We start from the raw sequence: 19,110 nt of genomic DNA, 5'->3' as shown, positions 1-19,110 counted from the left end.
ATAGAAACTTAGCAACATTGAAAGAATTCTGAGGCCTGCCCTGGAGTATGTTTCATCATACTCAGTGTCACTCATTGAAGAAACTTGATTTTCCAGCAGATATCAATTGTAAATAGCTTCTAAGTTAGGGCTTGAACTTTGTGTTTCTTTCAACTTCTCCTTATCCATGCTGGGATTTTATCTGGCTCCACTTGTTCTGGTCTTGTCTAAGCTGTCACAGTCTTTGTGGGTTTACATGAATTGGCCCTGTCGTGTCTACAAGACAGTTTCCTTACAGCCATCTGAGTCTTCTGGTATTTCCACCTCCTCTTAGAGATCCCTGAGCCTTGAGGGAAGGAGTTTGATAAAAACATGTCATTTAGGGTGGAGTGCTCCAAAGTCTCTCGCTTTCTGCACACTGTCCAGTTATGCATCTCTGTGTTAATCTCCATCTTCTGGCATAACAAGTTTCTGTGATGAGGTGTGAGTGCTGCTCGGCTCTATGTCTATCATAATATGTCATTTCATTTTCATATTTATTCATCAGAATAATAAGAGTAATGTGTCTCCTAGGGCCCACAACATTTCTAGTCTCGAATTCACTGCCATATTAACAGCGTCAGGTGTTTAGACTTTGAGTTTTTTCTATATTTTCTAGATACTAAACTTTTTTTCAGATCTACAGCTTTCCCCATTCTGTAGACTTCTCCTTCACTCAAAGGATGGTGTCATTTACATTACAGCCATATTTTAGTTTTATGAGATCCAAGTTATTAGTTATTGGTCTTAATAACCATGAGTCCTGTTCAGAATCCCTTTACTGTGCCCAGATTTATCATTTTCTTTGACCAATGTATCAATTTCTTCTACCTTACCTTCTATGCCTGAAATTCTCTCATCCATCTCTTGTATTCTGTTGGTGAAACTTGCCTTTGTAATTCTTGTTCAAATTTCTAAATCTGTTAATTCCATAGTTCCTTCTGTTTGTGTTTTTTTTATTGATTCTATTTCCATTTTCAGATTTTGAACTGTTTTGTTTTCATCCACTGTGTGTGTGTATGTGTGTGTTTTCTTGGGTTTCTTTAAGAGATTTATTCATTTCCTCCAATTGTTTTTATTTTCCTGAATTTCTTTAAAAGATTTAGACATTTCCTCTTTAAGGACTTCTATTGTATTCATACATGTAAGCTTTAAGGTACTTTTCTTGTGTTTCAGCTATGTTGAAATATCCAGGGGCTGCTTTCATAGGATAGCTGTTTTCCTGTCTTGCTCAGCTGGTGTGTTCCCAGGGGATGCCTGCTGGTGTTGGAGGCTGAAATAATGGGATGAGTTTGAGGAAGGAAGGTTGGGAGAGATATTTGTGATATAGTATGGGTGAGGTCAGAGAGAAAAACAGTTTTCCTGTGCAGAGCCGAGTATGAGACATGGGAATTTGACATTGGTTTTTAAATCAATGGCTACTTAGCTACGGAAGCTAATATTAAAATGGGAAACACATATCACAGAGCCAACATTTAAATTCTGTCTACCCTGAGTACTAGGTAACAGATTATCATATCAATATCTATGTAGTCTAATTTTAGAGCAACATTGAGTCAAGAAAGACATAAGCATGTATAACAAGAGCCATACCATGAAGCTGAGTGAGAAATTTTCTTCTTCATAAATGTTTGGTGATTTTTTTTTTTACTTTTTAATTTTATATTAGTTTATTTACTTTACATCCTGAGGGTGTCCCTCCATGCCCTACTCCCAGTCACTCCCACTTCCCCTTCTTTCCTCATTCTCTCTCTCTTTTTACCCAGAAATGGGGAACCCCCTCACCCCTTATCAGTCTTCTCCAACACATCAAGACATATCAGGACTGAGCATATCTTCAGCCCCTGAAGTTAGGCAAGGTAGCCCTGTCAGGGGGAAGTGATCCAAAAGCAGGCAATAGAGTCCATATTAAAAAGACCCCCCCTTCACTCGGCAGGCACCCCATATGAAGACCTAGCTGCTCATGTGCAAGGTTTCTAGATCCAGACCATGCATGCTCCTTAGCTGGTATCTCAACCTCTGAAAACCCCCATGTGACTGGGTTAGTTATCTCTGTTGGTCTTATGAGTTTCCTGTCCCCTTCAGGTCCTCTCATCTTTCCCCCAACACTTCCACAGGACCCCCAGAGGCCTGCCCCATGCTTGGCTGCAGGTCCCAGCATCTGTCTCAATCTACTGTTGACTGGAGCCTCCCAGAGGACAGTCAAGTTAGCCTCCGGTCTGAAAGCATAGCAAAGTATCATTATTAGTGTCCAAGGCTGGTTCTCTGCTGTGGGGTGGGTCTCAGATTGGGCAAATTATTGTTTGGACTCTCCCTCTATCTTTGTTCGCTCGTTATCCCTACCCTTCCTGTAGGCAAGGTAATTTTTGGATCACAGGTTTTGTCAGTGGGTTGCTGATCCCTCCTTCCATTAGTCCAGCCTGGCTAGAAGGTGGTCACTTCAGTCTTCATGTCCTCCCGCGTTAGGAGTCTCAGCTAGAGTCACATCCATATCCTCCCAGGAGCCTACCCTGTAGGATGCCTCCAGCTTGATCTACATGATTTATTTTAAAACAACCTTTCACCACTTTTGAATTTGTTTGATATTTTATTTACTTATTTTAATTTAAAATTTTAGAAATATAGTTTGATTAGATTTTCTCCTACTCCAACTTCTCCCAGAACTTTGCCTACCTCCTTATCCACTTAAAACTTTATGCTCTTTTCTGTCTCTTTTCCTCTCTCTCAAAATAACCCAAAACATAAAAATAAAAACCAAAACAAATGAAAATCAATAAAACAAAAAAAAAATGGCAAAACAAAATGAAAACACTCCCACAGGCACTCACATAAAATCATGGGGTTCATTTTGTTTTGGTCAACTACTCCCAGGGATGGGGCCTACCATTGAGCTTGGATAATATGCCCAATGACACCATTATGGGAAGTGTGCTTTCTCCTTGCCATATGCTATCATCAAACTCCCCCTGCCCCAGTGCTCAGGGATCCATGTAAAAGAAGGGACAGAAAAAAAGATGGTATGAGGCAGAGGTGGTGAAGGAAACAGGATCTTCACGTAACTACATTACTGATTCACATATGAATTCACAGAAACTGTGACAGCTTGTACAGGATCTGATCAGGTTCAAGCCAGATGGGGCTTCCCACTGAGAAGGGCAAGTAGGTTCAGTGCCATGCTGCTTACCAAGAGGTAATCTGCAATTGATAGCTAATATAAAAGGCAGATTTTATTTATTTGTATTTTATGCATATGTCAGTGCTTGTCTGCATGCATGTCTGTGTACTATGTGCATGCAGTGCCAACAGAGGCCAGAATGTGGCATCAGATTTCCTGGAATGAGATTTACAGAGAGTTGTGAGCCACCATTTGGATGCTGGGAATCAAGCCTGGTATTTAAATGCTAAGCTCTCTCTCTAACTCCAGCTATCCTGTTGTGTTTTATTAACCAAAATAAACAAAGTATTTTGCTTTGATATGTCTTCAGAGAACTATTGCCCTAAGCCTTAGACTCGTATCTCTCATGCCTTGCTCCTGAGGGCATCTGGATGGGCATGGATGGGGAGCTGGATGCTGTCACTTATAATTGGCACTGAAAGCAAGCAGTACATCTATATATGTGAATTACTGACAATGAAACAGAATACAGAAAGAACCAAATCACAGTAAATATGCCAAACCTAATCTAATCTCCATGAAATTCAGAATCTGGCCAAGCAGAAAGCAGTTCTCTTGGAGGAAAACAGAAAGAAAACAAAATTAAATGGAGGATGGAAGAGAGGATTCATTCAGAGACTCAAATAGACCTCTCTGTACTTAGCCTCAGCAGCTTATGGAGAGAAAAATCCCATACCCCATCACATCACCGTTCTAAGGAAACAACTCAGTGACATTTATTACATTCACGGTGCTGTACAACCGTTGCTACCAGTATCACTGCTTTCTACATCTTGCAAGTGCATCTTATTTACTAATTTGAAGTTTTTCTTACCATATATAGCTACAACCAAAAGAATATGTGGAAATATTACTCATAGCTCCTCTGCATAATTTTTCTATTGTTTGTGCTTCTGGGTTTCTTTTGCTATGGACAGTGAGCAGTTTATTATATTGAAACTAAAGATCAAGACCAGTGACTCCTGTTCTAAGAGGAAGTGAGAAAACAAACAAGGTAATCCACCTGGTCTTTTCTGACACTTGTGTTCCCGATTCTCTTCCACACCTGGCTTCCTTCACCTGGGCCTGGAGTATGGGGGCATTGGGCAACTGGTAAGAAGGCCCTAGTAATGGAAGAGAAATCTCTCCTAAGCTTGATGATTCCCTCCCTGGAAAGTCACCAACAGGCCTTTCATCGTCAGCATTGTTCACTAGTGTGCAATAACATTCACTGACTTTTTTCATTCATTGTTTTTGGTTTTGTTTGCTTTTTGTTAGTATGCACTGATGAACTGGGGATTTGCAGTTCTTTGAGAGAATTGGTCAAGACTGTTTAGGCACTACTTTCTCTCCCATCTTTTATTTACTATCAAAACCTTTTCTAATAACAATCTTATGAGACAAGTTTAAAGCAAAGGTTGAAGTTTTTCCACATTCTCTCTACTCAATACAAATATGGTCCCTGCTAGAGAATGCTGATCCAGAGAACTATCCAGCAACTATCAGAAATCTGCCATTCCTATAGGTCCTTTCTCACTGGTGGAGAGAGCATCCCCAGGGCCCAGAAGTCTGTATGGTGCTGTGCCCTGAACACAGTGCCCTTGCATAAGGTTTGGTGATCAATTTCCTAATGAAGGTCTTCAGTTAATATTTCTTCACAAAGATTTCTGATTCTTCTCGTAAAACACAGCCATGCAGAGCACCTTTTAGGGTTTTGAATATTCCTAGGTTAAATTTTCTGGATCAGTTTTCTAGATTGTAGACTTCAGTGCGCCCTAGAATGGGGGTAAAGAGATTTTGTTTCTTTGTGACCTCAGACAGAAGGCCTTGGATCCATCATTTTCCCCTAAAAGACCTGATTTCCACAATTACCTCACAGGTCTGAGTGTAAGTGTAACCATCAGCATTACCATGTTACACACAAGGATGAAAAGAGGACAGACACAGATACAAAAGATGGAGCCACTACTCAAACACGGACAGTCTGTGATCTAAACACAGGCTTTTGCTTCTAGCCTACTCATAGTTTATAGCCTATCCCTGGAGGAATCAGCTGATAAACTCCCAGATCTCAGCCATACCTACATCCCTCCTAAGACAACTCTACTTCTTCACTGTGCATACATGTTCTCAGGGTTTGATAGATAAAGCAAGCATTGACACCATCTTATGGTAGAGATGGATATCCTAAAGAAATGGCCTATGTCATATCCAAGACAAAAATTAGAGCTGACTCTTGAACTTAAATGTTAATTTCATTGTCTTTATGAAGAACTACCAGGTACCAGGTTTCTGTGTTTCTCATGATTAAGCTATTATACAGACATCCTACAGTCAACCATGCATTAAATTATCCATACAGTCATGAACTCACCAAACTACTTGTTCATCCCACACATTTCTTGTTCATCTATCTAGTCATCCAACTATCAAGTCATGTTTTCATACATCCATTCTTTTATCCATCTATGTATTTATCATTCATCTCTCAACCATCCATTTACTTATCACTCAACTATTCATCCACCCATTTGCCTCTTCATCTGTCCACACATAAATGTATTTGTCAGTCCATCAACTCTTCCATTCATTCTTCTACCCACCCATCTATCAGCTACTCATTTATACATACATACATCCACCGCTCCTTTTTATTCTCCCTTTTTTCCATCCTCTGAACAATTTATTGAGAGCCATTGAGTTATCAGACATTTGATTGATTCTTAACATGAAATGAAACATTTAGAGACCTGGAAAAGAGCCAACTCTCTTTAGCAAAAGCACTCTTTTGGGTCCATATGGCCTTTGGAACGGGAAGGTAGGGAAGAAGGTGGCATGGTGCAGAAGTGGTTCATTTTAGTTTTAGATCATAATGTTAGACTCGTAAAATCAGGTAAGGAAGTGGGAAGTGAAAAAAAGGAGAAGGAGGCTGTCTTCATGCTGCCTAAAGAACAGACAACTAATGATGACGTGGGTGAAAACTTCTAACATTTCTTAAACTGTGCAAACTGTATATTTTAAAAGATAATGATTTCTCACACCTTTCTGACATTCAGTGAGCTAAGGAATATTGTCTTAAGGACTAAGTACTAAGATGGATGGTTTTCTGTCTTTTCTTCAGCATAATAACAAACATAGCATTCTTCCAGACAGGAAATAGATGTTTGTCTAATGGTAACTGAACTGGAACAAACAGACTAAGAGACACAGAACCTCCTTTTCATAATTATACAAAAATGTGATTTTTTAAAAAGTAGTTAAAAAATTAAATACCAACATCACCTAAATATCTGTTTCACAGGTATCCACAGTAGTTATGTGTGGATATGGGCCATAAATATAGACACAGACAAAGACATTCATACCTACCTCAAATTTTTTGTTTGTTTTGTTTTGTTTATATATCTTTATTATTTTTATTAATTACAGTTTATTCACTTTGTATATCAGCTGTAGCCCCCTCTCCCATACCGTCCTAGTCCCACCCTCCCTCCTCCTTCTTCTCCTTTGCCCCTCTCCCAGTCCAATGATAGGGGAGGCCTTCCATTCCTTCCATCTGACCTTAGTCTATCAGGTCTCATCAGGACTGGCTTCTTTGTCTTCCTCTGTGGACTGGTAAGGCTGCTCCCCATCAGGTGGAGGTAACCAAAGAGCCATCCCATGAGTTCATGTCAGAGACGGTCCCTGTTCCTATTATTGGTGAACCCTCTTGGATACTGAGCTGCCATGGGCTACTTCTATGCAAGGGTTCTAAGTTATCTCCAATCATGGTCCTTGTTTGGAGTATCAGTCTCAGAAAAGACCCCTGTGCCCAGACTTTTTGGTTCTGTTGCTCTCCTTGTGGAGCTCCTGTTCCCTCCAGGTCTTTCTATCTCTCCCTTCTTTCATAAGATTTCCTGGATTCTGCCCAAAGTTTGGCTATGCATCTCAGCATATGTTTTGATACCCTGCTGGGTAGAGCCTTTCAGATACAGAAATTGTGGTACATTTACACAATGGAAAACTACTCAGCAATTAAAAACAAAGAAATCATGAAATTTGCAGGCAAATGGTGGGATCTAGAAATGATCATCCTGAGTGAGGTATCCCAGGAGCAGAAAGACACACATGGTATGTACTCACTTATAAGTGGATATTAGACGTATAATATAGGATAATCATACTAAAATCTGTACACCTAAGGAAGCTAATCAAAAAGGAGGACCCTGGTAAGATGCTCAATCTTCATTCAGAAAGGCAAATGAGATGGACATCAGAAGAGGAAAAAAACAGGGAACAGGACAGGAGCCTATCACAGATGGCCTGTGAAAGACCATACTTCACATCTTTATTCAAGTGTTTATATATGTATATGTATTTATGTGAGACATATTGTTATATAGCTGATCTTGAATCTCTATGCTTAGACTACACTCCTTCCTCAGCCTCCCAAGTGCTACAATTATATCATATGCCATGTGCCTACCTCACATCTCATTTTTTGACCCCTTTGAAGTAACACTATGCTCATGTCTTTACAAATGCATTGCAAATTCTCAGAAAGAAAATATTGATTATTTAATTAATTAAATTATCTATGCCTTTGTTCCAGATTATAAAACTCATTCTTTGAGAAATCAGAAAACATATAGATCAAATTTCTGGGCAGGAGAAATGGCTCAGTGGTTAAGAACACTAACTGTTCTTCTAGGAGACTTGGATACTATTCCCAGAACAAGGCAGCTTACAACTGTAGCTTTAGTTCAAGCGATCCAATGTCCTTTTCTGGCCTCAGGAGGTACCATACCTGTAATGATACAGACATACTTGCTGGAAAAAAACCCATATACATAAAATTAATATTTTTAACTAAAAAAAATAAAACTACTAAACAGCATCCTGTGAGGGTATTTGCTGTGCCTCCTTTTAGAATATTCTCTGTTAAAAAAAATAATAATAATGTCTTTTAAGATAAGACCTTGTCCTTTACTTGCCCATGGGCCACTCTTCTCTGCTATAGACATCCAGCCAGCCCTTTTCCAAGGCCACTTAGACCACGTGAAAATGAGGAGAACTATACCATTTCCTTGTTAAAAGTATACCCTGAGGGGCCACTGAGAAGGCTCAGTAGGGAAAAGGTGCTTTCCAGTTCACTTTGAGATTCATATAATGAAATGAATAAACTCTAGGAGGTTAGTCTTTTGCCCTCACATGAATACTGTGGCATGTAAGACTCTCTCTATAGATATATATAGACATGCACAAACACATATGCACACCACATAAATATATACAATTCTAAAACATGAACTGTGGTTGAGTCTCCATGCCACTCAGGACCTATGACATCTCTGTGATAAAGTCTTAAGAGCAGGATTTCTGGGTTATGAGAAGAAAGTCCCAATATGTGGACACGGAAAAGAATTCATGAAGGACTGAAATCGTGTCTTTGAATCACAGGGTTTCAAGAAGCAAGGGTTTCTGTGCTTGTTCACTAGACAGAATCCATTTCTGTCTAGGCTAGGAACTTGGGATGGGACTCCAGAGCTCTGGCCTAGTCCCCTCCACTCTGGTACACTGCTAACAAAAAGGCCATAATATTTGGTTTTCAGGCTTCTTTTGCTCTGTTTTTCTAGACTGCTAACATTTAAGACTTATCTTGGAATGAGAGGATGCAAGGTGAGCAGCAGCAGGCCGAGGAACTATTACTTGGAGTTGGAAGGGGATGCAATATAGGCCTGATATTCCTACCTATCAGAGACACAATCATTCAACTGCAGTCATAAAATGGCCCCTTTCCTCTCAAGGGTCACACCTGGTCCTGTTTGTTTACCATGAGCTTGGTTTCACTTCTATTTATTTCTCTCTTTCTATGACCTCAAGTTCTTGCTTCAGCCAACACAGGACTAACTTTAGCTTGGGGATTCCCAAGATGGCCAACTGAAGTCAGAGTGAGCAAGACTGGGAAAAACAACTAGTGACACATACACACACACACACACACACACACACACACACACACACACCCTTTGGCCAATCTCTCATTTAATACTCTACAACTGAGGCATTTTTGTTCTACTAGGCCTAGAATCTACCTCAATGAACATACAAAAATACTATAATATCCAAGATAGATGGCACTTGGGGATCCTTAACTCACATCTTCATTGGGAAAACTGGACGGTGATTCCTCAAGAAGGGAAGTTAACTGTTAAAGGTGAGAAAGAAAGTCAGAGGTTAAGTCTAGGCCTAGGCAGGAGGCAAGATGATTAGTGGCTAGGATGTGTGAGAGGCCCCATATGCTAAACACACTGTAGGCAACATATCATTTAATCTCCAAGTCCATCCTATGGGGTTTATTCTTAATCACAGCCTAATACAGAAAAGGAAACTAAGATATACCAAGAGAAACTAAGTTGCTTAGGATCAAGAGCTGATGAAGACTGAGCAGGTAGTGTACCTCCTTGTACATCCACCAACATCTTCTATAGAAAGAACAAGACCACTGGACTCTTTGCTGCTGTCACTTCACACCTTTGACCATTTATTTAGTTGACTACAAGCCATGGTTTCTATAGATCAGACCATGTCCAGTATCTGGTATCATGGCTATTTGATTTACACATCTTTGAAATAAGGTAAGGCTTTGGAAATCACTCCAGGTCAGCATGTCCTTTGCCCAAAAGACAAACTGAAGTGTCTCCCTCATGATCTTGACACTCACTATTACATCCTACTTTCTCTCATTTACATAAGATATGACAAGGCTTTGCCAGTTTGCTCAACCACAACAGGACTTCATGGTTGGCATTATCTTTGAGATTATTGCAGGTAAGATTGTTTGGTGGGACTCTGATCCCTCCAGTCTCCCGAACCCACTGGCCTAGTATACCCCGAAAACTCAGCCTCCTCAGCAGAGTTGACCATGTGACACTTGTCCTCTTTCTGCTCAGGAGATGGTGATCAGCAACAGTGCACAGAAAAGTGTCAGGCTCAAGACAAACCCTGCCCATTACAGCAGCATCATTTTCCTCCAAAGATGGTTCAGCTTTCAGCTGGTATGGTGAACAGGATGAGTGACTATCTAGATTGGAGAGGACTGATAATCCTGTTTATTTGGTGACCAGAACCCTTCCCATCTGCTACACACTGTCATATAGTCAATGGAAATATTTCTTGTCTAGATTTCAGATTGTTCTATTCAGTGTCTTCCTTCAAAATCACTTAGCTAGTTCTGTGAATTTTAAACCCTTAACAAGCTATGAGTAAAAGAATGAATGAATAAATAAGTGACCCAAAACCATTCATCATTATTAAAATGGCTTTGTAAATGTTCATTTTCTACACTATTCTACAAAATCCTACAGCAAGGACAGAGTACTGGAACAAACTGAGTTACAAATGCTCTGTAGCCTTTGGGAGATATGGGCATGTAATGTCAGGTACAGCCAGGAGCTTCTGAAATAACTTCAGTGTTTCTCAGCCAAGACTTGATGGTTCTGGGTCCTCCAGGGAAATCTGATTGACTGCTTCCAGGCCTCAGGCCTATCTATTCACACCAGAGTTCTATTAGTTACTTCTGGCAGCCACTTCCAGTATTTTCTTTCAGCCCATCTCTCAGCTTCTGTGACCTCATTGGCCCACAGAACCTTTCTCTGGTACCACACTAGGCTGAAATAATGGAGGTTATCTTTATCCTCCTTCCCATCCTCCATTCCAGTCTCTCCAAACTTACTTTTAGTCTTACTGCAGCCTGCTTGTGTGAGCCCTACTCAGCCTCCAGGTGTGAACCAAGGGTCCCTTTAGTTTTATTCAGCTGTTCCATTCAGCCTTTTCTTCTACCCCAACTTTATCTTTTGTGACTCTCCACAGACAGGGAACACTAAGCTGCAAATTTGTCTGGGATCTGGGTCACAACAGCTGCCACACTGGACTAGGACTGTGAGTGAACAACAGCAACCAAAGGACAGAACACCCACCCAACAAAGATGGGACCATGTATCTACACCAAGAAACATTTCAAACATTACAACTCCAGATGCCTAGATCCAAGCATAAAAACACAAACATGAACAATTAAGACAATATGCTTCCTCTACCCAACAAGTCTATTGTGTATGGGCCTGAAAAAGCAATTTAGCTGAACCACAAAACAAGGGCATCAAACTATCATTTACGATTACATTTAAGGACCATACAGAGGTCATGAATAAAAGCTTAATGAAGACTGAGAAAACACAAACAGTTGAATGAAATAATGAAAACAATTCAAGGCATGAATGTAAAATTTAACAAAGAAATCACTTTATATATTCTAGATATTAATCCTCTACTGATGTCTCATCTGTGAAGATCTTTTCACATTCTGTGGCCTGCCCCTATATCCAAATTATGGTGGCCTTTGTTGTACAGAAGCTTTGCAGTTTCATGAGATCTCATTTATTAGTTGTTCTTATTGTCTGTGGTGTCAATGTCTGGTTCCAAAAGTCTTTTCCAGTGTGAATGAGTTGAACCCTATTACCTACTTTGTCTTCTATCAGATTCGATGTATCTGGCCTTATGTTAAGTTCCTTGATCTTTGAGTGATGAGTTCTCTGCATGTACATCTGGTTTGACCAGTACTATTTGTTGAAGATGATATATTTTTTCTAGTATGTAGTTTTGACTTTTTGTCAAAATTACAATGTTTATAGGTGTTCTGAGTTATGTGTGGGTTTTTAATTCAATTCTACTGATCAACATATCTGTTTTCTTATGCCAATGTCATGCTGGTTTTATTACTATAGCTCTATAGTACAATTTGAGATTGAGGTGGCGATATCTACATCAGGAAAAAATACTGAACATCAAAGAAAAAATAAATAACTCAATTAAAACTTGGAATATATATCTAAACAGAGAGTTCTCAAAAGATGAAACACAAATAGCTGGATAAGACTCAAAGAAATGTTCAGCATCCTTAGTCATAAGGGAAATGCAAGTCAAATTCACTTTGAGAATTTATCTAACACCAGTAAAAAATTGTCAAGATCAATAAAACAAGTGACAGATCATGCTGATGCAGGTGTGGGGTAAGGAGAGCACTCATCTATTACTGATGGTAGTGTAAACTTGTACAGGCCCTGTACCACAAGTTTACCACAAGTTGGTAGTTCCTTAAGATCCAGCTGTTCACTCTAGTGAACTTACTCTACTACAGAGACATGTTCATCCATGTTCACTACTGCTTTGTTCCTAATATGCATATTGGAAGTAGCCTACATGTCAATAAAAAAGATGAATGAGTAACAAAAATGTGGTACATTTGCACAATGGAATATTATTCACCAATAAAGTAATGAAATTCACAAGGAAATAGCTGGAGCTAAAAAAAAATAAAAAATAAAACAAAGCAAACAAAAAACTCATCCTGAACAATATAACCCAGACTCCAAAGGACAAATATGGTATGTATTCTCTTATATGTAGTTTGTAAGCCTTTGATAAGCATGCCGCAAACCACGCAACCACATAGATTAGTTTTCTAGTAAGGGACTAGTGGGAAGGGAAGGAGTTCTCATGGATGAGAAAACAGACTGTATAGTTTAGAAGATACAGGTGGGGAAAGAGAGTGTAAGGTGAAGATTAAATGGATATGATAAGGGAAGACAGGGTAAGGGAGGGACTATGGGGAAAATTTCTAAAAATAAAAGACATCTAAGGGTCATATGAAAACCTACTACAGTAGAAGCTTGTGTGTGTGTATGTGTGTGTGTGTGTGTGTGTGTGAAAGAAATCTAAGTGTGATCACCAAATAACTGCAAGACATAGCCTCAGCTAGAAATCTCTCACCACCAAATGAATTCTAATAACATTCTGCTGTATCCAGAGATTAATGTCTTGCTCACCCCCCATCAGAGAAATTTCCTTTGCAGCATTGAGAGCATATACAGAGACTCACACCTGAACAATGTGCAGAGAGTCAGAGACCTGGGAACACTCGGTCCTAAATGAGACATCTGCATCAAACTGCTCCCCTCAGGACTCAAGAGATGTTTAGGAACTCAAGTGGAGCAAAAAGATTTTAAGAGCCAATGGGGATGGAAGACACCAAGGAAACAAGGTCTTCCAGACACAGCAGGACTGACACACATATAAACTCACACAGAGTGTGGAAGCATGCACTGGGATTGCACATAACAAATGGGGAACAAGCCAGATGTCCCACAACGGCGGAATAGATACAGAAATTGTGGTACGTCTACACAATGGAATGTTACTCAGCAACAAAAACAAGGAAATCATGAAATTTGCAGGTAAATGGTGGGAACTGGAAAGGATCATGCGAGTGAGCTGTCCCAGAAGCAGAAAAACACACACTGTATATACTCACTCATATAGACATATAATATAGGATAAACCTACTAAAATCTGTACACCTAAAGAAACTAATCAAGAGAGAGGACTCTTGCTAAAATGTTCAATTCCTATCCAGAAAGGCAAAGAGGATGGACATCAGAAGAAGGAGAAAAGAGGGAACAAGTCAGGAGCCTGACACAGAGGACCTCTGAAAATCTCTGCCCTGCAGACTATCAATGCAGATGCTGAGTCTTATGGCCAACTGTTGGGCAGAGCGCATGGAATCTTAGGAAAGAAGTGGGAAACAGTAAGATCTGGAGAGGACGGGAACTCCAAGGAGAGCAACAGAACCAAAAAAATCTGAGCACAGGGGTCTTTCCTGAGACTGATACTCCAACCAAGGACCATGCATGGAGATAACCATGCATGGAGATAACCCTGCACAGATGTAGCCCATGGCAGTTCAGTGTCCAAGTGGGTTCCATAGTAATAGGAACAGCGACTGTCTCTGACATGAACTAATTGGCCTGCTCTTTAATCACCTCCCCCTGAGGGGGGAGCAGCCTTACCACAGAAAAAGACAGTGCAGCCACTCCTGATGAGACCTAATTGACTAGGATCAGAAGGAAAGAAGACCTCCCCTATCAGTGGTCTTGGGGAGGGGCATGTGTGCAGAGGGGGAAGGAAGGGAGGGATTGGGATGGGAGGAGGGAGGGAACCACAGGGGGATACAAAGTGAATAAAGTGTAATTAATAAGGAATATTTTTAAAAGAGAAAAAAAGAAAAACAATTATTTTCTCTACCATCTTCATTGTGTGGTGTTAGATAATTTAAAATAAGCATCTGAAATTCTTTCTATGGGTTTCTTGACAAAAAGAAAAAGTAAAGAAAGAATAAAGTGAATCACTTAGAATTAGGTTTGATCCTGAGGAAAAAAAAATTTCTGTTCTTTCAAAGTTTCTTGCTGTTTCATAAAGTTCCCTCCCAATTTCAGTCCTCACTTGAGGGTCCTCAGGAAATGCTTTTGCAAACTGTATGGCAACACCATCGTGGACATGCATGGTGACAGAAGCACACAAAGTCATCCTATTCAGTATTAGACAGATGTATTATGGGTTTAGATTAGTTTAGATTTTTCTTTAGAAATTGTAAAGCATTATAGGATTCTGTCATTTCAATTATATTTATGCTAAATTTCTCTTTGTAGAAATCTTTTTTCATATATTTAATAACATGTAAACTCACCATTTTAGATCATATCACTATTATATAAATTTTTCTTTCAGTAATTAAATTTCAGTCAACTAAAGTCAGCATGTGTGGGAGGTACACATGTATATTTTTTGATAACTCCCATCCTTCCTATTATTTGCGTTAAAGGAGACAAAGAGAGTGCAGACTCATCCACAGGCAAGCTCCAGCTACTCATTCTACTTCAGAATTCAGTGCTCTGACTTCAGGAGCATGGCTTACCATATTTATTATTTAGAACTGCAGTATCCCAAGTAGCTTGGTCACCAGGCCATTTCTGCATTTTTCTCCTACAGAGTATGATTTCTTCTTATTTCTTTAGAGCTTTCAGGAATGCTGTTATGTTGCTTTACGAGATCTCTCAGTTTGAGCCAGGCAGTCATTGACCATTCCCCCAATCTCTGCTCTATCTTTATCTCTGCACATCTTACAGGCAGGATAAATTTTGGGTCAAAGTTTTTGTGGTTGGGTTGGTTTTCCCATCCCTCCACTAGGAGTCTTATCTGGTTAGGGTGTGTCCTCTTCAGTATCCATGACCCCTGCTACTAGGAGTCTCAGCTAGAGTCACCCCCATATCCTCCTAGAAGCCTACCCTGTCTTGTCATAGAGATGGCCCCACCTATGGTTTCTCTTCTTTGTGGTCCCTCTGGCCTTTTACCTCTGCTCACCCCATGTGTACTATTCACCCTCAGTTCTTTCTGTGCTCCCTGTCCTACCCGGTTCCCTCTCTTCAGCCACTTCTGATGTCTACTCTATTTCCTCTTCTGAGTGAGATTTAAGCATCCTCCATCAGGTCTTCCTTGTTACCTATCTTCTTTGGGTCTGTGAATTATAGTATGTTTATCCTGTATTATATGGCTAAAATCCACTTATAAGTGACTACATACCATATGTGTCTGTATTACTTTACTCCAGATGATCTTTTCTAGTTACATCCATTTGCCAGCAAATTTTATGATTTCCTCATTTTTAATAGCTGAGTAGTATTCTGTTGTGTAAATTATCACAATTTCTTTTTTTTTTGCAGTTGATTAAGTTTTTATTTTTTTATTTTATTCCAAGATCTGAAAGTCGTATTTACATTTTCTTTTTTTATTTTTTTTCTTTATTAATTACACTTTGCTCACTTTGTATCCCCCCGTGGTTTCCTCCCTCCTCCCATCCTAATCCCTCTCTTCCTTTATCTCTGCCTGCATGCCCCTCCCCAAGTCCACTGATAGTGAAGGACTTCTTTTCCTTCCTCTGATCCTAGTCAATTAGGTCTCATCAGGAGTGGCTGCATTGTCTTCTTCTGTGGCCTGGTAATGCTGCTTCCCCCTCAGGGGGAGGAAATTAAAGAGCAGGCCAATCAGTTCCTGTGAGAGATAGTCGCTGTTCCTATTACAATGGAACCCACTTGGATACTGAACTGCCATGGGCTACGTCTGTGCAGGCGTCTTCGATTATCTCCATGCATAGTCCTTGGTTGTCTGTGTCTCGGGAAAGACCCCTGTGCTCAGATTTTTTTGGTTCTGTTGCTCTCCTTATGGAGTTCCTGTCCTCTCCAGATCTTACTATTTCCCACTTCTTTCCTAAGAGTCCCTGCACTCTGCCCAAAGGTTGCCCATAAGTCTCAGTATCTACATTGATAGTCTGCAGGGCAGAGATTTTCAGAGGTCCTCTGTGTCAGGCTCTTGACTTGTTCCCTCTTTTCTCCTTCTTCTGATGTTCAGCCTCTTTGCCTTTCTGGATAGGAATTGAACATTTTAGCAAGAGTCCTCCCTCTTGATTAGTTTCTTTAGGTGTACAGATTTTAGTAGGTTTATCCTATATTATATGTCTATATGAGTAAGTATATACCGTGTGCATCTTTTTGCTTCTGGGATACCTCACTCAGGATGATCTTTTCCAGATCCCACCATTTACCTGCAAATTTCATGATTTCCTTGTTTTGTATTGCTGAGTAATATTTCATTGTGTAGATATACCACAATTTGTGTATCCATTCCTAAACTGAGGGGCATCTGGGCTGTTTCCAGCTTCTGGCTATTACAAATAAGGCTGCAAACATGGTTGAGCAAATGTCCTTGCTGTGTACTTGAGAATCTTTTGGATATATGCCTAGGAGTGGTATAGCTGGATCTTGAGGAAGCACTATTCCTAGTTGTCTGAGAAAGGACCAGAAAGATTTCCAGACTCGTTGTACAAGTTTACATTCCCACCAGCAGTGGAGGAGGGTTCCCCTTTCTCCACAACCTCTCCAGCATGTGTTGTCTCATGAGTTTTTGATCTTAGCCATTCTGATGGGTGTAAGGTGAAATCTTAGGGTCGTTTTGATTTGCATTTCCCTGATGGCTAATGAGGTTGAGCATTTCTTTAAGTGTTTCTCTGCCATTTGATATTCCTCTGCAGAGAATTCTCTGTTTAGCTCTGTACCCCATTTTTTAATTGGATTACTTGAATTTTTGCTGTTTAACTTCTTTAGTTCTTTATATATACTGGATATTCACCCTCTGTCAGATATAGGGTTGGTGAAGATCTTTTCCCAATCTGTAGGCTGTCGTTTTGTTCTGAGGACAGTATCCTTTGCTTTACAGAAGCTTTTCAGTTTCATGAGGTCCCATTTATTGATTGTTGCTCTTAGAGCCTGTGCTGTTGGTGTTCTCTTCAGGAAGTTGTCTCCTGTGCCAATGAGTTCAAGGGTATTCCCCACTTTTTTTTCTAATCGATTTAATGTGTCCGGTTTTATGTTGAGGTCTTTGATCCACTTGGACTTCAGTTTTGTGCAGGGTGGTAAGTATGGATCTATTTGCATTTTTTTACATGTAGACATCCAGTTAGACCAGCACCATTTGTTGAAGAGGCTGTCTTTTTTCCATTGAATGGATTTGGCATCTTTGTCAAAAATCAGTTGTCCATAAGTGTGTGGATTTATGTCAGGGTCTTCTATTTGATTCCATTGATCCACCATTCTGTTTCTATGCCAGTACCATGCAGTTTTTAGTATTGTTGCTCTATAGTACAGCTTGAGATCAGGGATGGAGATACCTCCTGAAGATCTTTTACTGTAGAGAATTGTTTTAGCAATTCTGGGTTTCTTGTTGTTCCATATGAAGGTGAGAATTTTTCTTTCAAGGTCTGTAAAGAATTGTGTTGGTAATTTGATGGGAATTGCATTGAAGTCACAATTTCTTTATCCATTCTTTGGTTGAGGGACATCTAGGTTATTTGCAGATTCTGGCTATTATGAATAAATCTACCATAAACATAGTTGAGTGAGTGCCCTTGTTGTATGTTAGAGCATCATTTGGGTATATACCCAAAAGTGGTATAGCTGGGTCTTGAGGTAGAGCTATTCCCAATTTTCTGAGAAAGTGTCAGATTGATTTCCAAAATGGTTATATACATTTACATTCCCACCAGCAGTGGAGGAGGGTTCCCCTTTCTTCACCAGCATGTGAGGATGTGGAATAAGGGCAACATGGTGGTGAAGATATGGAATAAGAGCAACATTCTTCCATTCCTGGTGGGAGTGCAAACTCATACAGCCACTGTGGAAATCAGGTTGGTGCTTCCTTTGGAAGATGAAAATTGATTCTCCTCAAGATCCAGCTTTACCACTGTTGGACATATGCCCAAAAGATGCTTCATCCTACCACCGAGACTCTTGCTCAACCAGTTAATTACTGCTTTATACATAATAGCCAGATAGTGGAAACAACCTAGCTATTCCTCCACATAAAAATAGATTGAGAACACAGTGGAATATCACTCAATTGTTTAAAAAAAAATGGTGTCCTAAAATTTGCAGCAGACAAATGGGTGGAACTAGTAGAAAGTTATACTGGGTGAGATATCCAAGACTCTGAAAGACAATTATTGTGTGGATTCACTTATATGTGGATATTAACTGTTAAGTCTCAGAAAGACAGGAAGCGAGCTGAGTCAGACTAAAGGTGTGTACCGCCACTGGCCGGCCAGAGAGATCTCTTTAAAAAAGAGAAATTGAATAGACAGGGCCTCTGTAAGGGGAGAACTAAGAGGGGACTTGAAGAGGAAATGGAGTTGTGGAAAGGAATACAGGAAAAGACAGCTGAAGTTAAAGGGATATTTGAAGGTTAGTATGAAAAGCTACGCAGTAGAAATGTCTTAAAATACACTCATATATAAAGATGATCTAAATAAAATCACCAAATAACAACAGAGACAGAGTCCAAAGTGGACAACTTTTGTAACCAAACAAAGCTTCCAGTAATGAGATTGGGTTATATCTAGAGTTGTTGGCCAAAGGTCACCAGCCAGAATCACCAAATAACCTAGGATGTTGTCAAGACAATAGGTTTCTCAGAAGAATCTGACAGTAAGACCCAATTTCTGAATACAACACCCA

This window comes from Psammomys obesus, unplaced genomic scaffold (genome assembly GCF_907164565.1).
Source record: "Psammomys obesus unplaced genomic scaffold, mPsaObe1.curated_primary_1811, whole genome shotgun sequence".
NCBI classification, from domain to species: Eukaryota; Metazoa; Chordata; class Mammalia; order Rodentia; family Muridae; genus Psammomys; species Psammomys obesus.
This window is presented reverse-complemented; position numbering follows the sequence as displayed.